Source organism: Thunnus albacares, chromosome 16, assembly GCF_914725855.1.
Source record: "Thunnus albacares chromosome 16, fThuAlb1.1, whole genome shotgun sequence".
Lineage (NCBI taxonomy): Eukaryota > Metazoa > Chordata > Actinopteri > Scombriformes > Scombridae > Thunnus > Thunnus albacares.
This window is the reverse complement of record NC_058121.1, coordinates 20,448,600-20,476,544: the sequence shown is the minus strand read 5'-3', so window position 1 is coordinate 20,476,544 and position 27,945 is coordinate 20,448,600. Positions and strand designations below refer to the sequence as shown.

At 38.5% G+C, this 27,945-nt stretch overlaps 3 long non-coding RNA genes across 5 annotated transcripts; 1 reads left to right on the top strand and 2 right to left on the bottom strand.

The window, feature by feature from the left end:
• Window positions 1–676: 676 nt before the first annotated feature.
• On the top strand, window positions 677–3,729 carry LOC122999642. The gene is made up of 4 exons (XR_006407797.1): window positions 677–777; window positions 1,077–1,290; window positions 2,182–2,331; window positions 3,606–3,729. It is a non-coding gene; the product is annotated as an uncharacterized LOC122999642 (long non-coding RNA).
• Window positions 3,730–5,416: 1,687 nt separating this feature from the next.
• Window positions 5,417–24,106, bottom strand: LOC122999640. Of its 3 annotated transcripts, none has more exons than XR_006407793.1 (7): window positions 23,976–24,106; window positions 9,026–9,076; window positions 8,620–8,664; window positions 8,234–8,298; window positions 8,023–8,134; window positions 7,769–7,927; window positions 5,417–7,666 (listed from the first exon to the last, which is right to left on the bottom strand). It is a non-coding gene; the product is annotated as an uncharacterized LOC122999640 (long non-coding RNA). The 3 variants fall into 3 exon arrangements; XR_006407795.1 differs by having other exon boundaries at window positions 7,801–7,927; XR_006407794.1 differs by lacking the exon at window positions 8,620–8,664.
• On the bottom strand, window positions 9,083–11,935 carry LOC122999643. Its single transcript, XR_006407798.1, has 3 exons — window positions 11,572–11,935; window positions 11,222–11,357; window positions 9,083–10,913 (listed from the first exon to the last, which is right to left on the bottom strand). It is a non-coding gene; the product is annotated as an uncharacterized LOC122999643 (long non-coding RNA).
• Window positions 24,107–27,945: the final 3,839 nt, after the last annotated feature.

Here is a 27,945-nt window from a genome sequence, read left to right as displayed (position 1 = left end):
TAGAGGGTCTGGATTCCAATACCCAATACCCATCTGTATGCAGTTAAAGATTTAATCTTCCCCTGGGATCCTTTAGAGGGTCATAGTGGGTCCAGAGAAAAATAAACTGTTTATTTCACTTTTCTTATCCTTTGTGCCTTTGCTCTAGTGGTTGAATGGGTTGGTGGTAGAGTAGCTTCATGTTACATTAACGTTGTATGCCTGTATATACCTGATAGCTTATAGAAGAAGAATCATCCTCATTTTAGGAAAACAACTGAATAATTGAGCATGGGATACGTATCGGTTGGAAGCTGAAGATTTTGAATTGATGGTAGACCAGATGAGGGATAAGAGGAAGAGGATGGGGGCAGTTGAAAAAAGGAGATTGTGAAGTAGGAGAGAAACTTTAACCAACTGTATAAACAGTCTTTTCCCATGAGATTTAGGCCAGGCAATGTATATTTGTGTACTAAAGGCACTATAGCCTAATGTTTCTGACACTCTAATTATTTTTTATTTCACTATCACATTCACTCTGGGCTTAGGCCTATTTGTAATAGTTGGTGTATATACGGTATATTTATGTATATATCCACGTCTTGTAAACAATATGATCTTGTCTAGCATAATAAGGTAGGGTAAGGATTACAACAATCAACGTTTTGATCAATGGACTTTTATTTCAAAGGACATTTTGTTACTTGCATGCTCACCTATTTGGCACCAATGCCAAGTGTTTGATGATTCTCGCCACCGCGAACATCCAAAATAGGACTACAGCGCCTGGAGATGCGAGTGAGTATGATAAGTGTTTAATTATTTATGAAGTAACATTTAATTATAGTCTTGTATAATTGTGACAGTACATATGATACAATCCCTGCATATAATATATATAATTCTATAAATAGTAACAGATCCGCATTCTGCACTTTTTGTGGTCATTTTAGCTAAACCTAAACTAAGTACATCTAAGTTACTCTACTATCCTTGCTGCTCCCTCAGCTAGCTAGATCTATGTACACAGTAACTATTCAATCACTTCTCTCTCTCTCTCTCTCTCTCTTTCTCTATTACTCTTTTGTTGTTTTTAGAGATGCCTGTTAGTACGAAGAAAGTATGCCCTCTCTGTAAAGGAAAAATTGTTGTGGCATGCAAAAAGTGCCCCCAATGCGCCCTCATGCAGCCCCACAAGAAGAGGCTGACAGATGCCTGAGTGAAATTCTCGAAAAAGGGAAAGACGCCTGGAGGGCTAAAAATAAAAAAAACAGCAATGACAACAAAGAGCAAGATAGAGCTTATAAGCTGGTAAGTACATTATCACTGTGAATTAATGATAGCTATGTCTCTTTTGTATTAATACTACAGTGTGTAGGGATGAAAAAGTTCAAATATCTCTATACAGCTATGATAAATTTAGTGGGATCCATGAAAAAGACCTCCCCTGAGAACAGCGTAATTGTAGACCCCTGTTTCACAGAGCTAATTACTAAAATCAGTGTCTGGGGCGGACACCAGGCCCCCTCTAGCGTTTCAAAGGATGATCAAGGATCAGGTTTACCCTCTCCATATCATATTGAGCTGAAAAGGAAAACTGATCCTAGAGGGGCGTGTCTAAACCTGTATAGTTTTGTTCACCTATGGAGATGCTTTTCCTTTTTATGAAGAAAAAGAACTGCTGCTGGTGCAAAACGTAGTTAGATCAAGCAAAACAGAAAAGAACCAGCATGTCAGAGTTGGATACAACTACAGGATGAGAAAGGATTGAAGGCTAACACATAGTGAGCTTTTCTGAATTTCCTTAAACAGGCCATATTATGAAAAACTCACTCTTTCAATGCATGTATATATATGTGGGTTAACACATATATATACATATAACACACAAACTGTGAAATAAGACAACCCAGTCAGTTTGGTGTGGGATGGCTTGCTCTGTACTCTTGTGATTCAACAAGCCATTCAGATTTGATGCCCCTTCTTATGTCACTTGGGGCTTCATTGAAATTGTATCGATCCATGCCTCTATCTATCTCATTCAGTCCTGACTGTTTAGACAGGATTAGAAGGCTGCTGTGGTGCTTGATCCTTGTGGTATTTTGACCAAAGCATGTCATTAAGACCCCAGGGAACTAACTGTTAACTTGTGGAAAATGGATATAATATGGATCCATTAAAGCTATGTCAATCCTCCCATAGTCCGCAGACATTCATGTAAGCCAGACTGTAAGAAGACTGTAAATTACCTGTGGTTGTGAAACTGGCGCCCTGTCCAGGATGTACTTCTGCCTTGCACCCAATGACTGCTGGGATAGGCTCCAACCCCCAATGACCCAGAATTGGATTACGGTAAGCAGTTAAGAGAGAATGAGTGACACATGCAGGCCCTAATTCACAAAACGTGTAGTAAGCGAAAAACCTCTGCAATAATCAAAAAAGGACCCCAGGCTATTTACAAACCTAGATAAGTGAGTGTGGCATGTGCAACAGTGAAATGCAGACGTGGACAGTAATGTACATCTACTACTTGAGTACTGTACTTAAATTAATTTTTCACGTATCTGCACTTGAGTATTTATTTTTTTGGAAACTTGACTTTTACTCCACTACATTTGAAAAATAAATATTGTACTTTTGACTCCACTACATTTCTGTTAAGGTTGAAGTTACTTGTTACTTTGAAGCATGGCTTTGAAGTCAGCAGTTGAATCTTTTTTTTCTTTTCTAAAATGCAGCCACATGCTGTTTTCCTCACCTCCAGGAGAAAAAGAAATCACAGTAGCCTCCTCCTACTACACTGTCAGTAAACTTCAAAGTTAATTTTGTTGATTCACAGTTGCATTTGTATGCTGAAGTTTCTATGGGCAATTCTGTGCAGCACATTAGTGGTTCTACAAGGAAATCGGTGCATTCAGTAAGTGTTGTCAGAGACATATGAGCTTCTGAAAATGCATTGTTTGACTGAACAACTTTCACTTATAGTAGAGTAATACTTGACATGGGATATCTATAGTTTTACTCACTAATGGGGTTGTGTACTTTGTCCACCACTGGTGAAATGTGAGGTGATTGTGCTAATGCTGTTCATGCACAGGTAAATAGGTATCTCTCATATAATTATTCTGCAAATTTCAATGACTTGGGTTTGGTCTTACAAATTAAGATGCTTAAATTGGCATAGAACCTCTCAGATTAATTAACCTTCGTTACTTTGGATATTAATATCTTGACTTTATCAGAAAAATGCAGCTTTCCTTTTTCCCCTATCTGCCATTGTAGATATGCATGAGCCTTCCCAATTCTACTTTTAAGGATGTTGTACTGTACGATTTGTGCCATTAGCTGATGATCTTCGGCTGAAACATAGGTTTAAAGCTGTTGTGAATTAGTTTAAAGGCACAAACTATGCTGACAATGAAGCTGTGTGCTTTCATGAGATATTGGAGGTGTTTTTTTCACTTCATTTGCATAAATAGTTTAGTGAACAGGAAACACTTGCGCCACAACTGTTCCCACAGTTGAGGCGCAATTTGCATGAGTTATTTGCTCACTGAAGCAATCTTTGTGAACTGGGCCTCAGTGGATAATGCAGTTGAGTAATGCTTGCATGTTCTCTTTTTCAGTTGGAACGTTTCTCCGCTCTGGGATACTGACCAGTTTTCATCATAGGGAAGGAGTTTGAGGGGACGGTTGTGGCTGAAATCAGATACAGTATACAAATACAGTTTGATGGCAGCATTTGAAACCATATTGAAAAGTATTACTCTATATTTATAAACAAAATGCCTGCTGTATGTCCACTACAGATTTTTATTATTGCAGCAATAAAGACACAGACGACTTAGGAGTTGCTGATTGCAAAGGTTTACTCATAGCTACCCAATTGATAGATGGTACCTCCTGATAGAATTTTATTACAGATGTATGTAATTTGTAATTATGTCTCTGAGGTTTTGTATTTTTTTGGCAACTTTTACTCATTAAGCAGTTTTCTAATAAGGGCTCAAAGTTACTACTTTCACCTTTGACTTTCTAAGCAGAGAGTCAAGAATTGTTTTTGGAAACCAAGCAGCAAAGTTACTCTTTTAATAGATTTGTTTTGTCTCAGTATATTGTAATTATGATTCAAGAAAGAAAGTCCCCTGGTACCCTCCACCTATGAAGAACCCCCCACCTCCCTGGTGTGAATGAGTGAGTGAGTGAGCGCAGTCCTAATATAAGTTTAAACACAAACATTTACCAACCAAAGTGTCTCACACAGAGACTCCGTGTGTAATAAAATATGTAATTTATGTTATTTCATAACCTGAAAATGGTTATCATAGCCTACCCTCATTCTATTCCCTCAAAAAAAGCGACTCAAAAGCACAACAAGCACAAAAAAATCCTTCTGCAACCTGCAAGACTTCAAGTTACGCCCCCTTCTTTCTTAAAGGTGTATGACCCTCTGAGGGCATTCTGGCTTTCATCTGTTTCTCATTGTGACATTCTTGTTTTCTTTCATCTGTTCAAATCTATTTTAATTAGCTACTATGAAGAAAAAAAAATAACTGAAGGAAAAATTAACTTTGAAGAATAAGATATGATGTTCAATGAGCATTTAAAACACAGAATTTACATAAAGAATGAAGAGTATATAACTAATTATTGACAGATCAAAACGACCTGGATTAAAAAAAAAAGATTTTTGCAAACTACAAATCCCAACATTAAATTGATACATTTGATAATATTTTTTTACTCTATGTGCAGTGGTGGTAAATTATTCATCAAATCATTATTTCTATAATAATGTTTTTCTCTATGTGCAGTCGTGGTTATTCATGAAATCATTAAACAAAGGGTAACAGGCTTAAAACAGTCATTTTTGTCCTCCGGTTACTAGCTCATCAGCTTCTTAAAAGAGATGTGATGAGTGCATGATTGATCAATGTGAATTAAGCTGGGTTTTTTGGGGGGTTTTTTTACTCATAATGTCACTGTATGTCATTTCACAGGTGAGTTGAGGTGTCGGCACACCTAAAATTCTTCTCAGCAGGTGCAAATGGAGGCAAAACTGTGCAGAGCAGTGTGCATGGAGCTCCTCCACCGCAGAGTACTAAATAACTAAAAGCGTTATTTGGCTTAAATGTCCAACTGTCATAAATATCTGGATGAGTATGCCCTCTGGTACTCTTCTCATCTATAAAGCAGATACAGTAAATCTCCATTACTAGCACAGTCACACTGGTTTTAGAATGGGCTATAAGAATAAATTGACTGCACATAATGAATGAGTGTACAATTTGTCAATATCAATATTGTCAGTATTTAAAATGTATGACAATCATGCTCTTCCTACTATGTTGTCAAAATTCTGCAGACAAGCTCAGAGGGGTAATTAGTCAAAGTATTTTTATCATTAACTTGCTTGACAACACCAACAGTATCTGCTTTATTCTCTTGGAACGAGCCTTTCAACTCCTTGAACTGATTTCCCTTTAAGTAGCTTCAAAGTCAGGCGGGGGAGCAAATAAAACTTTTCCACACTGTATGAAAATGCCACAAATTCTGCTACATAAGAAGGTCACATTCTGTGTTGCAGCACTTCATTGAAGCCACACCACATTGATAATGCTGTCATTTATATCAGGTACAAACAATTTCCAGGTTACTCAGCTTAGAAAACTCTTAAAGGAAAAATCTACCCACTGATGCTCCTGCAATAATAGATTTCAATTTGTGATGTTTGATGAACATGTGAATGTTTATAGTACAGTGGAATATTCAAAGCCAAGATGCCATTGTTTTATGGCTGCAGCATCACATCTGATAGAAAATCAGATTTCTTGTGCATCATTTTATAGACATTTCCCTGTAGTTCATATATTCAGGACATATTTGGAAACTTGTGCAGTAATGATGAACCCACTGATGGTAGAGCTGAAGAGGTTACTCAGAAAGTGCCTCCAGCCACATAAAAACAGTCAATGCTGCAGTTTCCTGCAAGATCATTTACAGAGAAGAATCCTTGCAGTTTTCCTCTCTGTCCACATCCCCTGTAGCCTTCACAGTGTTTGTAAAGAGAATTGGACTGAATGCAACAGGAGATTAGATATGGAGTGCTGAAGGTCCATCTATACTCCTCTGAAAATGCGTTCTAGTTCACCACACCTGATGACAAAAGAACTGAAGGGTTCATGTGTGAAACGTAGGTTCCGATTTTTTTTTTTCTATGTGAAATTTTCTGGTAGCAGTGTTTCCTTGACATGCATTAACAGCAAGGAATTAACCACCACTGCAAGAGAAATGTTAAATTAAAATAAACACTTATTATCTAAAACAAAACAAACAAACAAAAAATAGCCCGGTGTTTTAAAAGCAGTGATTATATTACAATTAAAATCTTTTTAGCACTAGAACCTCAACTTGAATTATAACTTAGGCCGAAACATAGACAGATAAAGGACAAATGTAGATTCATCACTCACATCATCACAGCTGCACAAAAATTACAGTGGTGGAGGATACACTGTGGTTAACTGGTATAGAAAACAATCAGGTAGGCAAAATTTATGTTCAACACACATTTTACATTTTAATAATGGCAAGTGATTACTCCATGTGTCAGCTACATTCACTGGGACACAGATTGATAAGCCCAAAGTTCCTCGGGAAGTTCTAGTGCATTTTTAGATGCAGAACCTATGTATGAGTGTCACTCACGGGATCAATGTTACCTATAGGTGCGCTCCATTTGGACGTGCCACTTCTTACATTGCAGCGAGTGCAGAGTAAAGTTGAAATGGAGTGTGGGCGGAGCTTTAGGCTACTGGCTATTACGTGAATTGTGTAACTTTAGCTGTGAAAACAGACAATAAATTAACTGTTACTAGTTTTTAAAAATCGTCAGTGAAATGAGCAGAGGCATAAATAACTAACTGAGCAGATAACGGAACACCTGTGCACAGGGCTGGGTGGTATACTGAATATTTACCATATGATTGCGTTAATTTTCATGATGGTATAAAATGTTGTATTATTGTGAATACTGAGAAGTTTTGGCTGTATTTTAGATGCATGTCGGATTAGAGTGTGCTTCCCGAATGACTTTGTACGCTCCAAAACTGGACCAGCATATGCTGGTTTTGCTGAGCTGACCCACAGCACACACTATAGCTAAATCACAGTTAAATTTGTCACTGGATTACCATCATATTGCTTGCAGAAGCACAGCTTTGATGGTTAATTTTTTTTTTTTTTAAGCCAGAAGCCTACTGCTGCCACCCACAAACCCTTTGCTCTGCCCTCACTGCATTGTAAGAATGGCATGTCCAGAGTGCACCTATAGCTGACCATGATCCTGTGAGTGAGTGACTCACCTATAGCTTAGAGGTGCTTTGCATCTAAAAAGATGGGAGGAAAGCAAAAGGAAAGACACTCACTCTTCAGAAAGGATTCCTCTGTCACTATCCTCCAGAAACGTGTGCGCATGAGAGCCAGAGAACAGATTGCAGGGTTGCCATCTGTGGCACCACAAGGATGAATTTCCTCAGGCAGCCATAAACATAAAACATGAGTCACTGCAAAATCAGTAGGCTCAATATAATCAGTAGGTCTCCATCATCATCTTGGAACAAGCACACATTGTCAGAGGCGAAGGACCACTCTTTATTTGCATGCTCTGTAGCCTCCACATTTGTGCCTGCAGATAAAATATATGTAGTTCTTGTCATATCCAGATTAAGACACAGTATGTAAGAAGTGGCAAACTGGCATGTCTACATGGAGCGCATCTCTAACTTACTGTGATCCTGTGAGTGAGTGAGTTTCACCTACGTCTCATAGAGGTGCTTCACATCTAAAAACTGATCATTCCCTTCGAAGAGGACTCGACTCTGCATGGTTCCTCTGCCTTGCATGGGTTTGAGAGGACAGGCTCCTTTACATCGAGGGAGTGAGAAACCTATTACGTAACAGATTAGTATGTGTAAGCACAACACTGATGATTAATTTAGACCAAATTTATTGGGCCTGTAAAAATTTGGCCATAATTCTTACCATGGTGACCTCATCATATTTCCTCTTCCCAGGGATGTGGAAAATTGGGTCCCGACTTCCCCTGGCCATCTGCTTTCCCTGCTTGGTAAAGTGGACAAACCTCCAGCCATGGCTGTAGTAGTAAATTTAGAAGATTCAAATTTACCTTGCTGTCCCAGATTACTGTTAATATTATCTTGAATTTATATTGACTTCTTAAAGAAGCCAGTACCCTTCAATCTCAAGATTCTCCATCAAAATTGTGCACCATCACCTCCTTAAGCAAAGCATGTCATGCTGAAGAAGAGAACAGAGTACAATAAATTTACAGTTCAAGTTTCGAATTAAGTTTACTTGGAGGACCAACTCCATATTTCTAGTCTGAAAAGGCTTAACAAGCCCACAAGTTTACATCAAACAAAACAGGACGACAACCCCTGGCTTAAACTCTCATAGCAGCAAGAAAAAAGTCCTGCAAAAAAACCCAAAAGTAAAAGGGAAAAAAGGGAAGAAATCTTGGGAAGGACCACAGAGGGGGGCTCTTTCTGGACCAAAGTAAAAATCAAATTGCACTTATTTTAACCATATCTACTGTATGAGCATTGAAATTAAACTGACAATTATGAAATCAAATGGAGCCTCCATGATAACATACCAGCAGTACTGCAAATATAGTAAAGTTGTGTTGGTACATTTTTTTGTGTGTGCATGATGAAGTCAGCAAGTTGAATGAAAAGAAAAAGAGAGAAACCTCTGTTGCAACAGTTTGACTCTATTACATTACAGTAACTGCTTTAGGTGGAACTGAGGAGAAGAGAAACAAGTACTGACATTGTGCTGCCATCATTTGGGCCTTGTTCCATTTACACGAGCCCAATGCCAGTAAAGTAAAGGAAGAAACTATACATGTGAAAAAGGCTATAGACACTGTTAATGGACGTTCTGTAAGAGAACATAAATTAAAAATGTGTTCATTTTTTAATTTTAATTTTTTATGTTTTCCTTCCAGAAATTTTTCACTCACCATTATTATGAAGATTCCACAGTCAATGCCAAAATGTTGTTTGAGGAGCCCCTGATTAAAAATAAATAAGTTTAATGAAAAGCAAACTACAAAGTTCAATAACTTAATAAGATTTCAAGATGTGTTTTAGTGTGATAGGGTCTTGCTTGGTGCTTTGTAAGTGTGAAAGGAGAAACAGAGTAAAGTAGTAATAGCCCAAATTATGACACAAACCAATAATTAATAATAAAAAAAAGTGATATGGAGATAAATGTTCTTTTCAAATGATTTTAACATCCAAGCCTGTTAATTCTGTCCCGAGACAACATGCTGTGCAATAGAGCTGATAAAAATAAAAATGGCATCAGTAACTTCTAGAAATATTTGAACACAAAAAATATGAACATGAAAAGGAGCTACCATGATTGTCAGATGAAGTTTGTACTCCCAATACTGGAAAATCAGGGCACATGACTGCCAGGTGACACAAATTGGGAAAGTCTGGGGAACACTACTGGCAAACAGCAGTAGTTCAAACAGTCAGAGCAAGTCTGGGGAACGCGACTGTCAAATAACAACAGTAGTTCAAACAGATTGAGCAAGCCTGGGGGACACGACGTCAAGCAAACATCTTCCTTTAGAAACCTTAAGATGTTTCAATAAGGTTTGTTTCTAAAGCTTTGTCCCCTGTCTGAATATTGGGAATCCAGGAACAGAACCTTTCTCTTAAGTGGCTTCATAACTTACAAGGAAAACAGTGGATTACTTGAAGTGATACTTGTACTAAAATAGATCTTTATGTAAATGTATTAAAATACGGAAATTAAAGCATAAATACCCAAAATGAGAGAGAGAAGAGAGAAATTAAAACAACACAATTCAAAAGTTAAAACAACACAGTTCAATGTTAAAACAAGAGCATTTAGTCAAAAGTGCTTGAGGAAAGTAAGGTTTTCAGTCCTGATTTAAAAGTTTCAAGGGTTGGGACATTCCCTGTGCTGCATAATGACTAAAAGCTGCTTCTCCTTGTTAAGATTTTACCCAGGGCACCACTAGAAGTCCATTCTCTAGTGATCTAAGAGGTCTCACAGGGTTATATTACTCAAGCATATCAGTCATATATTCAGGGCCAACTCCATGTAGAGATTTATAAATAAGTAATAAGATAATAATAAGACTTTAAAAATCAATTCTGTGGCAACTTGGCAATCAGTGTAGAGATTTAAGAACTGGGGAGATGTGGGCTGTCCTTTTGGTTCTTTTCAGAACTCTTGCGGCTGAATTTTAGATAAGTTGCAGGTGTCTGATGGTCTTTTTAGGAAGTCCTGTCAGAAGTCCATTGCAGTAATCCATTTTGCAGGAGATAAAAGAATGAATAATTTTTTTCGAATCTTCTTTTGTCATAAGGTCCCTGACTTTGACTATGTTTTAAAGGTGATAAAATGCTGATTTTGTTATTGCTGGGGTGATACCTCCATTAAAAAACTTACTTTAAAGTCCTCCATGCCCGCTGGTTAACTCTCTGATTGTTGTGATGTAAAATGCTACACATAAGGAAGATGTGGCTTGCTGGGGAGAGAGAGTTCATGAAATAGTTGTTCTTTCGCATGCCAAAGAACAGTTTCTCCACTATCCGGGAGTTGAGCCACCCACATATCTCAGGCACAAGTCCAATTACTCTCAGAACATCCTTTTCATCTCTTGTGTTGTACTGATGAAAAGTGTCATACAATGCATAGTGCTCTGCAGAACCATTTGCAGGATGGCCATTATGATCAGGTGGGTCTTTTTTCAACTGCAACCATGGCAAATTCATTTTCAGTTCCCCTTTCTTGCCAGATGCAATATTCTCTGGGGTACCTGCAGCCACTCTTCCCTCCAACGGACTGAAGGGCAGTCTCTCTGGCTCCTGTAGGTTGGTATGAGTTACTAATCCCGTGCAGAATCATAGATGGCGACGTATATCTGCATAATGTTGTGGGCTTTTAGCTCTTATGTTGAATTTAACAAAGTTTACAATGCCACAAGGACACATGATCACTGCCCAGCCACCTTGAAATGGAAATACTCATGATTAGCGTGGCCATTAACGTGGCTGTCTTCAGGTACACATACAGACACATGGTGACTGTAATCACAGGTTTACAGAAATTAAATATTTTCTGATGTCATTACATAAATAATGGAACTATATATATATATATGTCAGATACTTACCAGATACTCCCCAAACTTTTTGAAAGACTTTGCCATAAGTGCTCCTTGTTTTCATCTCCTGCCTCAAACAGAAGAAAGGATCCATTTTGGAGCCTTTTGAGCCGACATCACATTCTTTTACAAGTTTCCTCAAAGCCTCAACATGTTTAAACGTAGATGCAACAACAGCCATTAATTAATTGAAAAGTAGGACAAATGATTGTAATCTTTCTTGCTTTTTGGCATTTAGTTAATCGCTAAATCTGGAAGCTGTTTCATAAGCATCCAGTACAACAATGAACCGAATGCCTATAAATAATTTAAAGTTCAAGTGCATTTCTATCACATTTAAATAAAATGTTAAAATTCACCTCCAAGTTCATTAGTTCACATGAGAGCTCTTCTTCCGTAATGTCAATGTCTGCCTGTTCTACAACAGACTTTGCTGTGGCGTTGAGTACTTTTTTGCTGGCTCTGGTATGAGGCCCAATGTGCGGTCTCCCATTTGTCATAGGAAGGTTAAATTTTACATGGATTCTCATGATTACCTTCGTAATAGCTTTCTTAAATGTTATTACATTTAATGCAATTTAGGGCAGATAAAATTATTACACAATCATCCATGGCACTAGAAAAACATGCACCTACATGATTACAAGCAATTGTAGACAGATAGATAGATCTTTTGGATAACTTTTCTAAATATGTCTGCAGAATACTCCCTTTATAGAACCATTCATATCTATAACTTACTTTATAAAAAGCCTCTGTAAACAACTTCTTGGTCAACAGATTGCCAGAATTCTCCAATATCAACATGACCTTCAAACTCTGGCTGAGGATCCTCAATGTCACTCACTGTAAGACATTTTGTTCAAAATCAGTGTTTGGTGGTTATTAGTCATGTTAAAAGGGTAGCCAGATAACTACTTATCTGGCATGCTAAAAACTCCCTTCTTGTGCAAATCCATTATCACGACAGGCGGATGGAGCCCACGGTGCACACATCAAAAACTGTAATCATGTGCTGTCAATGCCTCAAAGTGAAGATAACCATGAAGAACGGAGTCATGGTTCTTCATGGATTCTTTTTTTGGTTTGTCTATTCCAAGATGTCCCTGCCAACTGCAGTGTGATTTTGTAATAGCATTTGAAATTAGATCATGACAGATTGTAAGACATGTTTGCTTTTCTGTTGCCATATTTAACCAAACAGGATTTTTTTATGGGAGAAACTCTAAGGACAAATAAGGAAAGTAAGAAAATAGTTTAATTTCTGCAATAATTCACTGGTGGACACAACATATGCTTGCTCATAAAGACTTCAGAACTATCCAAATTCCTGCATCATCACCGACTCTTTAAAACAACCAGATTAAACTTGTACATGATAAAACATGTAATGATGGGTGCATTAATGTTGTATTAATGCATAAGTGAAGATTACCTAAACAGACAGCCTCAAGAACAGGCAAAGATGCATTGAAATTGTGCAGCCCCTCAGTCCATTCGAAATTAGAAATTTCCACATACCCCACACCTTTTACAGTATGTGGTTACATCTATAAGAAACAAAAATAATACTGTATTAGTGATGGGATAACTGTAGGATGTAGTTTGAATTCACTTTAACTATTTTACAATTTAACTAGATGTATGGCCAGTCCTTATGAAATAATGTAAAACTAGACTAGGCCATGTAAATATAAAGAAACAATAACGTATTCCTAAATTAAACACACCCGCCAGTATGCCAGTGAATGTGACAATCTTTGCTTTCTGTGTAATTAAGATTGGTTCCAGAAAAAAGGGAGGCATAAAAGGGAGGCTTTCTGAAGCATACAGTGCAAAAGGTCTCCAGTGGAATGAATTGCTTAGGCAGTGTCTCTATGTTGTGATGAACAAAAATCTTTTGGCAGAACAGCTGGTAAATTCTTGTTGTTCAGCAAGTAAAGGACAATTGCATTCAAAGCATTTCTGTCAGGTGAATATAGAAGAATTTCCAGTACTGTGCACATCTTGAGGACCAGATTCTGCAAAGGTGTCAAACACATCACTGTCTGTACTTCTGACTTGTAAGAAAAGTTCAAGTCAGGTCTAGCATTTTGCAATGGACTTATGAGGACAGGAATTTCTTGGGTTAGAGCATGAGCAGTCCCAAGTATTTCTTCTCCTTAACCGTGAATAATATGAGGTGCATGTTTCCAGTACTGACATATATTTTTGATGTTCCATTGCCAAAAGTGACCACTTTACTCAGTGGGCAGCTCTTAGACTCTGCTTTCTGCTTTCTAGTGAGACACATTTTCTTTGTGTTGTCAAAATCCACTTTCTTCTCACCATATCTGATGTCTGGTTCAAATGAAATACGACAGTATAACACATGGATGCACTGAAACCCTATTATGCCACTTCTTCTGGAAAATTCTGAAGCCCTTTTGAATTGCTCTAGTTCACAGCTCACTTGATGGTTGTTTACCCAGGTGCATTTATGTATATGTATGGGGTTTCTCGGTCCAAAAAAGGTCTTCTGACAGCGAAAATGCCCTTATTATGGTCTATGCATCGGGATGGAAGATGGTGATTTTCTGTTATGTTTGTATTTGATGATGAGTGACGTTTTTGAATATGTATCTTGATGTTTTTCTTGTTCAAAATCAAATTGCAGCATGTAGTTCTTTTGGGTCTTGACTTGAGTATTTTTGGCCTACTCATACAGGTGGTTTGGGCATTATTAGATGAGGCAGGTGTGTCATCATTGTTAGACAGTGTAATGAATGTTGGATAGGAAGCTGTTGTTCTCCGGGCTGTGAAGCAGTGGACACTGGAGCATGCAGAGACACTGAAGGCTGCAGAGAGATATTTAATTAAAAGGACCAGTGTGTAGAATTTAGTGACATTTAGCAGTGAGGTTGCAGATTGCAACCAACTGATAACCCCTAACACTCCCCTTCCAAGCGCATAGGAGAACCTATGGTGGCCACGAAACTCGCAAAAAACTCGAAAGGCCCTTTCCATAGCCAGAGTTTGATCTGTCCATCCTAGGCTACTGCAGAAACATGGCACTGCAACATAAGTATGTTTTCATTAGTGAAGAAGAGAAAGAAAAGAAAACATACTTCTGAATATTATATTCCATTTCTGCCAATATTTCTTTGAATAGATCCAGCTAAATGTTACACACTGGTCCTTTAAACAGTTATCTCAGGAAAATATTCTTACCGTTGTCTCCACATGATCTGCCATCTTGCCAACATCTCATTTTGACATCTTGTGTGGTCCTATGGAGGGGCCCGACCCCTTGGTTGGGAACCACTGGACTAAACTAGCTAACTGTATATGAAGTAGTTCCCTGATGCTTCAGTATCAATAACCTAATGACGTCATATATAATAATATATCAGTCAGAGGGACCAAACCACTACTTTTACTTTCATACTTTAATTACATTTTGCTGCTAATACTTATGTACTTTTACTTAAGAGGGATTTTTGATGCAGGACTTGTAATGGAGAATTTTTACATTGTTCACCTTGTAGAGAAAATATATTAATGAACATTTTTGTTCACAGCATACACTAGTTATACTGTAGGTGTGTATTTTTATGTTTGTTTATGTGCAGGTGTGGGAATGGGTTGGAAGGTGTGTGACACGCAAACAAACAATATGCAACATAATAATGAAACAAATAAAAAAAAAACAGAAGTCAGATACCTTTATGTCTGTGTGTGTGACAGCCAAATCTACCCCCCACTTACACACACGCACACTCACTCCCGGAGACCCACCAGAGATTCCTTAGTGCAGCCATTTTTAAAAAGCACTTCTCATTTTAGGAACATTAAGCTCGAACTCAGAGCAATCCTGCTGCTTTTCAGCACACACCATGATGCACTTTTCCTCGACTCATGTCAAGTTCAATTAGCTCCTAGATCAAATCTTACGACAAGCAATCTGTTGCTCTGGCAGCTGCACACAGACCCCCTCCTGGTTGGCTGCTTTCTACACTTAACTTTCTCAGCAGCATCGCTCAAGGGCATATGACTTGACTCTATGAATTATGTATTGGCTCATATTCTGCTACAGCTTATAGGCTAGAACAGTCATGAGCATCTGTGGCCATCTCGGGACCAATGAGGCTCTTGATTGGTTATACAGTATGTCGAAGTCCCCAGGGGTGAGCGGTCACAAAGGTTCAAGTCCAGGTAGATAAAATTACTGATACATGTTAGCCACAGGCGTGATGCGAGTCCTTGGGGAGGAGTGGGAAATAGGATATCTGGGTGAGGAGTGCTGACAGTCTTGCACTCCTTTTACACTACACTTTTAGTTTCTGGTTGTTTTATCTATATGTTTTAACAAGGTAAAAGATTTAATTATTGGACGCTCAGATTTGAAGTTAAGTTTCCTGGTTGGGACAGCCTGCCGCAAGTCGATTTGCTGCTAGCATAATGGGGCTTGTTTTTAGCATTGGAACTAACTAGCCAACGGGAACTGCAGATACCAGGTGTCAAGACGCTACTAACTACCAACTGAAGCATAATTTCCATAGCGTGTCCACTTGTTGGGCCCGTGTCAGTAAGGTTTGCTGCTAGATGTCCTTTTTGTGGGTCACCTCTACTAAAACGATATCAACACTGTGGGCTTCACGTTGCAGCCCCTGTGTGTATGTGCACGATCCCTCCCTGCTAGTGGCTGCTACCCTCCATAACTGGTTGTTAACCTATAATTATGCACTTTTAACACTTGATCTGGCCTCCTTTTTATTTCTGTTCCCCAGCCACCCCATCTATAATCCATGGCTTCACTCACCCCTCCATCCGGCTGTGTTAGCTGTTAACCAGTTAACCTGTACAACCCGCAACTTAGCTTTTATTGACAATTTTAACCTCTTCTGGAGATGCCTAGCCTTCTTCTGTCCTGATGGCATCGACCCCAATGGCCTAGGCTCATGCACTTTAAATGACAATTTATTTTACACAATCTGGAACTGTCTCTCACCCTGACTATCCTCCATTTCATTTCCACTCCTGGTCACTTCCAGTCTCCACCAGCAAACCTCTCCCAAACCACACTAACGTTAACTCCCCCTTGTTAGGAGTGCGTACTACCACCTCCCTAGGCACATGTAATTTTACACTGCTTACTGGACACAGACCCAGTGCTGTTGATACAACGCCTCTACAGACAGTGAAGAGCAGCTCCAATGTCAGGCATTCCTGTTTGACCAGCATCAGGATGAACAAAGTGTACTCAAAGTGCACAGCTACTTTATCCAATTTGACTCCAGTTGTGCACCAGCCACAGACTGTGTCAGACAATGCCTCCAGTACACTAAATGCAGCTTTATTAAATATCAGGTCTCTGGCTGGCAAGTCACTACTAATTAATTACTAATTTTATTACCAAAAACCTTGATATTGTTTTTAACCAAAAGTTGGTTAAATGAATACAATGGTACAGCGGCCCTTATCAAATCAACTCCCACAAACTTCCATTTTCTCAGTGAGCCCAGAGTGCTTCGGGAAGGAGGTGGAGTAGCCACTTTATGTATGTCTACCAGTGCAGACAGTTGTCATATGGGAAGTTTGGTTCTGTTGTTGAGCAATATTAGTAACCATCTACAGGCCCCTAAAATATAGTGCACACTTTTTTGATGACTTTGCTGAACTGCTGTCTGCAGTGTGTATTGATTTTGACTGTGTTGTTATAGTGGGTGATTTTAACATTCAAAGATGGCAGTGCTAAAGAACTTCTGCACATCCTGGGCAACTTTGGCCTTTCCCAGCATGTAATGAACTCAACACATAATAAGGGACATATTCTGGATCTAGTTGTTTCCAAGGGTCTTCACATTTCTGAGGTTGTGGTGATTGATGTTGCCCTTTCTGATCATTACTGTATTTTCTTTAAAATGACCATCTCTGCTGACACCAGCAGAATTAAAACAAAGGTAATCAGAAAGCACTATACCAATGAAAACACCTTATCATTATTCACCCAGGCTTTTACACCCACATCAGCTCTGCCTTCAGTTCCTGTCAATGATCTTGTGAACAGTTTCAGTTCTAAAGTTATAATTGTTATTGATACCATTGACCCATGAAAATCAAAGTTGTCTCTGGTAAGAAAAAAGCACCATGGAGGAATGCCACACTGGTAAAATGAAAGTGTAGACAGGCGGAACACAGGTGGCGAAAAAAACAAACTCCAGATTCATTATAAGATCTACAAAAAGAGACTTCACATGTATAAATTGGAACTAAAAAGGGCAAGGCAGTCCTTTTTCTCTGAGATTATTAATACAAATAACAATAATCACGCACCTTATTCACTGTTGTTAACAGACTGACAAACCCCTCAGCATCATTCCCTCCTGATTGACTTTGCATCTTTTTTCACAAATAAAATTCTGAGGATAAGACAAACAGTCTGTAACTCCATCTTGGGCTAAATGGCTATGTCGCCTGTGCCTCAGTATAGATCCACTTCAGTTAATTTGGCACATTTTCAGATTATAATTATGCAACCTTGACAGAAATTGCCTTAGAAACACCTTAGACCTACTACCTGCTGCCTTGACACTGCCTAGCTTCTTTAAAGATGTTTTTAACTGCATAGCAACAGATGTTCTACAAATAGTCAATAGTTCTCCTCAGTCAGGCCTTTTTCCAAGGGTCCTGAAGACTGCAGTTATTAAACTGCTTTTAGTATTATGCCTCAATATTAAATTACTACAGGCACATATCAAATCTACCTTTTCTAGGAAAGATCATTGAAAAGGTTGTTTTTCAGGAACTCAAAGTTTTCTTGGTGCAAAACAATTTCTTCAACACTATTCAGTCTGGATTTCGACCGCACCACAGCACCAAGACTGCATTTGTGAAATGACATTCAGCTGAGTAGTGATGCATCAAAAATTTTGGTTTTGGTATTACTGGATCTCAGTGCAGCATTCAACATGGTTGACCATAAGACACTGCTCGGCAGACTGGAAAAATCCCAGACTTTCTGGCACTGTGCTAAGTTTGTTCAAATCATATTTACAGGATAGAGACTATTTTGTGTCAACTGGCAATTATGAATCTGAGCAAATTAAAATCACATGCGGAGTTCCTCAAGGGTCCATTCTCGGGCCTCTTCTATTCAATATCTACATGCTCTCCCTTGATCAGATTATGGAACATTATAACATCAACTACCATACTATTGAAGATTACTCACAACTCTACATAGCAGTGTCACCACATGACTACAGTCCCTTATATGTATTTGCTGAGTAAGTGCTTTGAACAAATCAATGAGGGAATGTGCCAGAATTTTTTTCAACTGCACACAGAAAAAACTGAAATAATTGTTTTTGGCCCCAAAGAAGAAAGATTAAAAGTCAGTGCTCACCTTGACTCCATGACACTAAAACCTACAAATCAAGCCAGAAATCTTGGTGTACTCATGGACTTAGACCTAAATTTCAACAGCCACATAAAAACAATTACAAAATCAGCCTACTACAACAGGCTAGACTATTGTTATGGTGTCTTCACAGGTCTTAGCAAAAAATCAATCAGACAGCTGCAGCTCATCCAGAATGCTGCTGCCAGAGTCCTCACTAACACCAAGAAAATGGAGCACATTACTCCAGTCCTTAAATCACTGCACTGGCTTCCTGTGTGTCAAAGGATAGATTTTAAAATCCTATTACTAGTCTACAAAGCAGTAAATGGTCTTGGGCCCAAATACATTTCTGATTTACTTGTACATTACGGAGCATCCAGACCCCTAAGGGTCATCTGGGACAGGTTTACTCAATCTTCCAAGGATCAAAACAAAGCAAGGTGAAGCAGCTTTTAGTTTCTACAGGTATGCTCCCCATTTGAAAAACAAGCTTCCTGAATACCTGAGCTAAAACTGTCAGCTCATTTAAATCAGGGCTTAAAACATTATTATTTACTGTGACTTTCCACACATTACTTCTTTTTGATCTTAAGCTATTTATTTGCTTGCTTTTACCTTTTGCTTTTATTCTTTTCAATGCAATTTTAACGTCTTTTTTGTCTTCTTTTAATGTATTTTAAATGCAATCTTAATCATTCCTTAATGTCTTATTTTCAATGAATTTATGCCCTTGTAAAGCACTTTGAATTGCCTTGTGTCTGAATGGTGCTATATAAATAAACTTGCCTTGCAGAGAGAGAAAAAAAGAGAAATAAAGAGGGAAAGTTCTAAAATGAGAGGAGATGAAGACAGAGAAAAGAAAAGACGTGTGAGCAACAGAGAGTCCCTCGTACAGTCACGCAAGCATGAATTAAAATGCCAACTCTGTGCAGGAGAAACACCAGGGGGTGTGCACACAGTGCAGGGCAGGATTGCCGCTGCTGAATCAAACACATGCACATGCAAACATATGCACGAGCACACGTGCAGGGATGTTGTCAAGTTACGTTAGCTGTACAGGGCTTCATTTGCATCATGTAGACTACGTACGTATATGGTTATTACCCCTCAAGAACAGATATAGCTGTAAAACAATAACATGATGTGATGTTCTTTCAAACATACCACAACTGAACACAGTTTGCCCTCTGCTTTCTCTTGCGTAAAAGAAACACCTCTAAATCAGCACCTGCATACAACACTCTTCCATTGAACCTGATAAATGAAATTCATCTGGGAAAAGTTTGGCGTCCGAGTATTAAATCGCAGAAGAAACACAAACAAGGAATCCCCTCTCTTGCCCATGAGGCAGCACAGTGGGACACATATGGTAAGGTAGATTTATCTCATTCTAAGAACTGCATTTATCTGCTTTAGAAGTCTCTCTGGATGAGATAAATGATAGCACCTGCTGTCACCAGGGAAATTAAATAGATTATTTTTTTAGTGTGCTGCACTACAGATGGCACAGGAGCCTCGACTTCCAATTGTGTATTCATGCAATCAACGCTCAAGTGGTGGATTACAAGATTGATTTTTTTTTACTTTGCCTTGGCTTGTGCAGTTCTTACCAAGTCCAGCTACTGTGTGTCACAGCTTATTCAGTGACACAGTACAACAGCTGAGACTGAAACCCCACAGGCTCTCCCATAATACACAAAGACCACGCTGTATTTGTTCATTCTGAGCCTGTTTTTTCCTTTTCATTTCTGTACTCTTTCAACAGTGGATCACAGTGGAGTCACCACTTACGTCAACAGACTTAAGGTTCACAAGGCCAAACAAAAATGTGTGAAAAGCAGGTGAGTGGCAAGAAACCTTGAGAGCATGAGGTGCAAACTAGGCCCAGGGGAGCACTGACTGTGAAATTACACAAAAAATTACACAGTCTAACGTGCAGTCAAGCAAACATGTAAATTGCACAGCAAACACTTGGATGCGAGTGATGAAGTGAATGAGTGATGAAGGCTACGAAATGGTCTATATACTACAAGTGTTGCTGGAATTTTGACCTCTTGTGTGAGTACACACATGCACACACATACACACGCACACACACAAATATATAACACAAACAGAAAAGGGGAAAAGAAGAGACAAAAACCAATAATAGCGAAGAATATAAACAGATTGAAACCCTAAGAAACATATGTTTTACCATCTATATCTGCTTGAGACCAATTTAAATGGGTTTGATAGCATTAGGGAGGCCTGTATGTGCATTGATTCCTTCATTCAGGGGTGAGGAAAAAAACAGCTTGGAAACTCCAGACATCAGCAGGAAATAAGCAATAGATGAGAAAAGGGAGATTGCTACATATTCTATTGAATGACGACTGCAGTGCTTGTTACAGAGGGTCAAGCGATGAAGGTGTTAGCTGAGACAAGAACAATAAATGGATATTTGGCTGTGACATGCAAGACAATTTGATGAAAAAACGGGAAGTGAGCTTGTCATGACTCTTTGCTACTCTTAAAAGTGACTGAGGGGCTGCTAGTGTGCATATTTCCAATAAATGCCCAGTTTGTCGATAATCAAAAAAAGATTTTTTGTAGTTTTAAATCTTACAATATGAATTCTTAACTCTTTTAATTCCATCTAATGCATTTTTCTCCAGTTTCCATTGAGGGTGCAGCAGGCTAATGTTAATGCTAACTCCAGGATGCAAACCGATGCTGACAGTCCTCGTCAGAACACTGTGAGGAAAACTGAGGCTGTAAATCACTGAACTCTTGATCAACATGAGTGTCATAGAACATTCACACCAACACAAAAACAAACTAAGTAAACTCACCCAACAGTGTTATTTCTGCACCATTTCTGTCCTCTTGTTGCTTTTCAAACTTAGCAAGCAGCACATTCTCAGCTCTCACCTCTCTATGTGTATTCTTGTGAGATGGGGTGATGCTCCGTTCATATCAAACATAAAATGATTAAAAGTATGAAGATATGTGACTCAATAATAAACCGTTAGTAACTTTTATTAACCCAGATAAAGCTCACATCACTGTTAAACTGTTAAACTGTTAAAAATGCCCAATGACGTTGATTCTCTGGGTAGAGGACGTCCTCTCAACCAATTAAAGAATTTAAAAAAAGGTTTATGTATGAAAAATACAAAACAGAACACCCATAGATGTGTTGCACAGCAAAACTTTGAGAGGTATCATAAGTGTTGTTGATGTCAGGCCCAGGTGGACCTTTATTGAATGTGGAAAGGACGACACCCTGTGACGTCTGCTCATAGCAATTTTTAAACCAAAATTGGACTAGAACAAATATTCATTAGAAGGAAAAATTGACACTTACACATGCATATCTGTACTCCAAATATGTGAATACATCCACTAAAAGCGATTTGACTTGAGTTGCATGATTTACATTTTATGTGCATGTTGCTGTTTTTGGTGTCTGTGTTGATTCAGTTAATCAACACAGACATTAGCCTGTAGCGTTTGCATATTTTCACATATTAAATATTTTATTTCCCTGAGCTTTGTGGGTGAAAAATGAATTCAGGGATATAGTTTGTATATGTCTGGTCAGTTTTAGTGTGTAAATTATTGTGAACTACAGTCAAAAACCCACAATATAACACTAAATTTATAATACTCCACATAGTCCCACCATCACACCACAGTTGAGACAATTTTTGGCCACTAACTTTTGAACAAATCACATTACAAGTATTGTCTGTGCAGCCTGATGCAGCATATGTCTGTGTTACGTAAACCTATTGTTGTCAAAAACACATAGAACACATAGAAGATCCATATTTCTGCATTTAGGGGACATGTGTCTTGGTTACAATTAACATGTTCATTCATGTTCATTCTCTTTTTGTTTTTTCATTGTTTTATGTGCTTTTCATAGTTTTTGGAAAAAAGTAGAACTCTAGTTCTTCAGCTAGTCATTGACTTGATTATGCTGGCTTTAGTCAAATGATAAATTTTGGATAGGCCAAATTCCGGCCTATCACTTTGAAAATCTAACTCACGTTTGAACTGCACAATGTGCAGAGATGCATGACAGCTGCTTTAAAAATATATCTTGGATATAATTTAACTACCAGTGTGTGTCTGTGTGACTACGGCCTCAAACTGTGCTCTGTATTTCACTTATACATTTATGTAGTGTTTTGTGCATTTGATATATTTAAATGAACACTATATGAATGTTTATATGTTTGTATACGTATTTGCAACCATGTCTCAGTGTTTTTGCCCTGCTGGAGTCCTCTTCTCAACTCCCCACCTTCATCATTTAGCCCCTATGCTTTCTTTGAAGTTCAACCTCAAAGACCAGCTTCAAAGCTTCATCTCTTATGAGAGAGCATGTTGCTCCTTATGTGAGGAAAATATCAATAGGCTTCTGCTATTATGATTTAATGGCTATGTTATTGAATGACTGGAGTTGAAGAATTTATAATTAGTTTTGCTGGGGAAAATCATTACCATTTGATTAGCTCAACCCCAGTGTTTTACTGCAGTACATACTTTGCATATTAATTAGATGTATTTGTGTGTATGACAATTGTGCGGGTGTGTGTACGAGAGGGGGCATTTGAGTGTGGGGTGATGTGCATTTGTACACGAGTCAGTTGGTCAACAGTTATTAGCAGGGTGTGTATGTGTGTCTTGTGATTGTGTACAGATTTTTATGCTTGTGCAAATTAGTGTGCGTTTTTGCACACACACTGTGTTTCTGTGTGTATGCACTATATTATACAAGCAAATAAAGCTTCCCTATTTTGCATATATTGGATTTTATAGTGCTGCATGCTTTTACAACAAATTAATGCCAAGTGCACTAGACCACCATTAGAGCTTGTGATGTAGAAAGCAGAAAGTTCCCTTCCTTAGACACATAGCTTTTGGTGCAGAAAATCCTCCATCACACATGTACTGTAGCTTGAAACTCACAGACTAGTGGCCAGTTAAATTTTCTGGGAACCCACAATCTTTCCAGCATGTGATGGAAAAAGCCAAACTGAGGTTGACCATGTGGTCTCGTAAAAATCATTTGGATGATTGTTAATTGGAAGTCAGGCTGCTGTGACATGAAAAACAGCTAAATGGGCACTTGTATGGGATAAATGGAGGAAGATGTCAAACTGAAATTTTAATACAGGCCACTAACCCCGAGGACTGCCGGTGATTCAGTAAATGTAGTGCAAATGGCTCCACTTTTACAGAAGATAAAATGATACATGATAGCCTCAATCATGTGATCCTGCCTAGTAACCATGAAAAAACATGTGGTCGCTGGTGTTTGTGGTGTACCACTGCGGCCATATAAAAGCAACTTGTCATTACTCTCATTCTGTGAGAGAGGCTTACCTGTCAATTTGGCAGTGATGTGTCAAGACTAGTGGACATGTAGGTAGTCTTGATGGCACAGTCTGCATTGACTCGTGTCACTTAGCATCCCAGCTGAATTTGAGTAAGGGCAGATAATTGGCTGCTGCAGTGCATGTAGTGGGAGAAAAAGGAGGGGGGGCACACATTTGGATAATGTAAGGGGGACAGACAGACATTAATTAAAGACTGTTTAAGCCATTTGATATTATGTTAAATTTGAACTCAAATGGATGGTGAGTTAGAACTTTTGCAAGGTGGATATCTGCGAGCTGACACTGGATGTACAGCTTCTGGGATTGATAGGCGCTCCTTCAAGTGTGTCTCTCCTGTTGTATGTGGCTGAATCGCCACACTGTGAGAGCTGTCACTTCCCTGAGTGTCTCTCACTGTCAGAGGAGATTAAAAACAAGCGGACAGGCAGGTGGATGTCACTGCTAGCATTCCAGTGAGCACTCTAGCAGACCAGTTGGAGATAATAAATTGCTGTGTGACGATCATACACTGTTGGATACTAATTCATCTCCCGTATCAAAGGGGGAAAGTTGTGTCTATTCAGACACCTGACCCCCTACTGTATAAAACATATGGTGTCCATACTACAAGGTACTGGCATCAAATAAATGTAGAATATCAAGCATGTGGAAGGATATAATTCAGTCACTATTGTTTTCCATGATGCCAGTGGGTTTTGAGGATGTTTTTTGTGATGATAACTTGTCTATGTCATATAGTTCTGTTTGAAATTTTGTGGCAAAATCATTTCATCAAGTTCGACTTTGGCTATTGACCAATAGCAAGTCATCTTGACAGTGTTGACCTTTTAGGGAACACAAATACAGGAAGGTATTGTAGCTTATTTGCTTGTTGCGTCATCCACTTTGATTTAACTTCCTCTGTCAGACTATAAACTGCTCCTCAAAAGAGGAATCAATAGTACAAATGCGTCTTTTGAATAAATTGTCAACCTATTGTCTCATTATTAGATTTGCACTAATGTCAGAACCTGCTTGCATCAGTGCAGACTTGCATTTGACTGCTGCTTGTTTTCTTAAATTGAATCCTTGCTATGACCTCATGTTAACATGCAAGGGGGTTGCTAATAGGCATTTGTGTGGCTGTTTCTTACACTTGTATGTTAATACATTTATTTTAGTCTCCGCTTTGGACCCACCTCTGGGAAATGAATCAACCAGTCAATTTGCAGACGCGCAGGTCCGCATGACACATTTCTGAGGGTTGGAGGATGTGCAGACTTGCAACATATGTGTTCAAAGACATGTGTACATGTACAGTATCTTCGGGGGAGGAATAATTTTAGCTCAAGAAAAGAACACATAGCTCCAAGAAGTCCACCTACTATACATGCGTTCATTACTCTGTGTCTCGATGGCAGATATCCAACAAGAACATATGATATTGCAGGACACAAATAATAGCAGAGACAGGCAGAGAGAAAACATGACTGAGTGTAATCAGTGTGTGATGTTCTTTTTTTGGCTAAGTCTTCAATGACTGATGGACAGAATTTGCCCTGTTTGACACCTGTTCTTACTTTATCTTGTTATGCGTGGGTTCTCGCACATGTTCAGTATCAATCCAGTCTTCTTGAGTGTACCAGGAAATATACATGTTATCGCATTACAGTCCTCCCAAGTCCTTACCTAATTAATAAAAATTCTCACTTATCAAACCTTGCATGTTAGATGTTTTCGCCTCTCATTCCTCTGTGTATTAAATCATTTCTGTATATGGGTTTCACAACTCTAGTTCTTTGGGCTATTCACTGTGGATTAGTGTGGGCTCTAGAGGTCAGAAAATACCTCAGTATTTTAAACTGTTGGGTGATCTGAATTAGAGATAAAGGAGATCGAAAAAGAGCAAGAGAGTGCAGATGAAATGTACTCATTTTGTTCAAAGACATGTTTACGTGTACAGTATCTTCGGGGGAGGCGTAATTTTAGCTCAAGAAAAGAACACATAGCTCCAAGAAGTCCACCTACTATACATGCGTTCATTACTCTGTGTCTCGATGGCAGATATCCAACAAGAACATATGATATTGCAGGACACAAATAATAGCAGAGGCAGGCAGAGAGAAAACATGACTGAGTGTAATCAGTGTGTGATGTTCTTTTTTTGGCTAAGTCTTCAATGACTGATGGACAGAATTTGCCCTGTTTGACACCTGTTCTTACTTTATCTTGTTATGCGTGGGTTCTCGCACATGTTCAGTATCAATCCAGTCTTCTTGAGCGTACCAGGAAATATACATGTTATCGCATTACAGTCCTCCCAAGTCCTTACCTAATTAATAAAAATTCTCACTTATCAAACCTTGCATGTTAGATGTTTTCGCCTCTCATTCCTCTGTGTATTAAATCATTTCTGTATATGGGTTTCACAACTCTAGTTCTTTGGGCTATTCACTGTGGATTAGTGTGGGCTCTAGAGGTCAGAAAATACCTCAGTATTTTAAACTGTTGGGTGATCTGAATTAGAGATAAAGGAGATCGAAAAAGAGCAAGAGAGTGCAGATGAAATGTACTCATTTTGTTCAAAGACATGTTTACATGTACAGTATCTTCGGGGGAGGCGTAATTTTAGCTCAAGAAAAGAACACATAGCTCCAAGAAGTCCACCTACTATACATGCGTTCATTACTCTGTGTCTCGATGGCAGATATCCAACAAGAACATATGATATTGCAGGACACAAATAATAGCAGAGGCAGGCAGAGAGAAAACATGACTGAGTGTAATCAGTGTGTGATGTTCTTTTTTTGGCTAAGTCTTCAATGACTGATGGACAGAATTTGCCCTGTTTGACACCTGTTCTTACTTTATCTTGTTATGCGTGGGTTCTCGCACATGTTCAGTATCAATCCAGTCTTCTTGAGCGTACCAGGAAATATACATGTTATCGAATTACAGTCCTCCCAAGTCCTTACCTAATTAATAAAAATTCTCACTTATCAAACCTTGCATGTTAGATGTTTTCGCCTCTCATTCCTCTGTGTATTAAATCATTTCTGTATATGGGTTTCACAACTCTAGTTCTTTGGGCTATTCACTGTGGATTAGTGTGGGCTCTAGAGGTCAGAAAATACCTCAGTATTTTAAGCTGTTGGGTGATCTGAATTAGAGATAAGGGAGATCGAAAAAGAGCAAGAGAGTGCAGATGAAATGTACTCATTTTGTTAGCTCACAGGCATATTTTCTTTTTGCTCTGTCACTGCAGGATTGATTCTTATCTGATGGGTCATTGAGGCTATTCCCCGACCCCTGGGAACGAGGCTTGGACATTACCAATAAAAAGAAGGAAAAAAAAAAAAGCGAACCCTGAAGTATGGGTCAAGAGGTTACAGTCAGGGTGTTGGTGTGGCATTACATTCACTGAAATGTCTATATCGCCTCCATATAGTTGAGCTGTGAGGACACTTTCTTTCATACCTCCTTCTGTAATTGTTTGGAAGCAATTCAGATAGACAATATTACCTTTGATAGAGATGGATATTGCCAGGAGGAAAATACTCATTGTGGATGCTGGTAAAAGGCAATCTCTTGACTTCCTATTTCATACTGTTCAGTCCACTCAGTGCAACTATCTCCGTAGTCTATTCATTTAAAATAGCAGTTCAATAATTAAATTTAATGTAGACTATTGATAAATATATTTGTAGGCTGACAGAATTTTAATTAAAAACTCCTGTTTCAAATTCTAGCCATGTACCTTTGTTTGCACGTTCAAAAGAGAATTAAAAGAGTAAATTTATTTGCAAGGTGTGACACAACTAAGATAAAATAAAAAGAATATTACCAACAAAATACAATGTTGATTCCTGTGTAAATTAAAAGAATGATAAAATGAATCATACAAAAATGACTAATCAACATTACCTTTCTAAATGTGTCTTTGATTTGGCATTTTACAGATCTCTGCGTAAATGAAA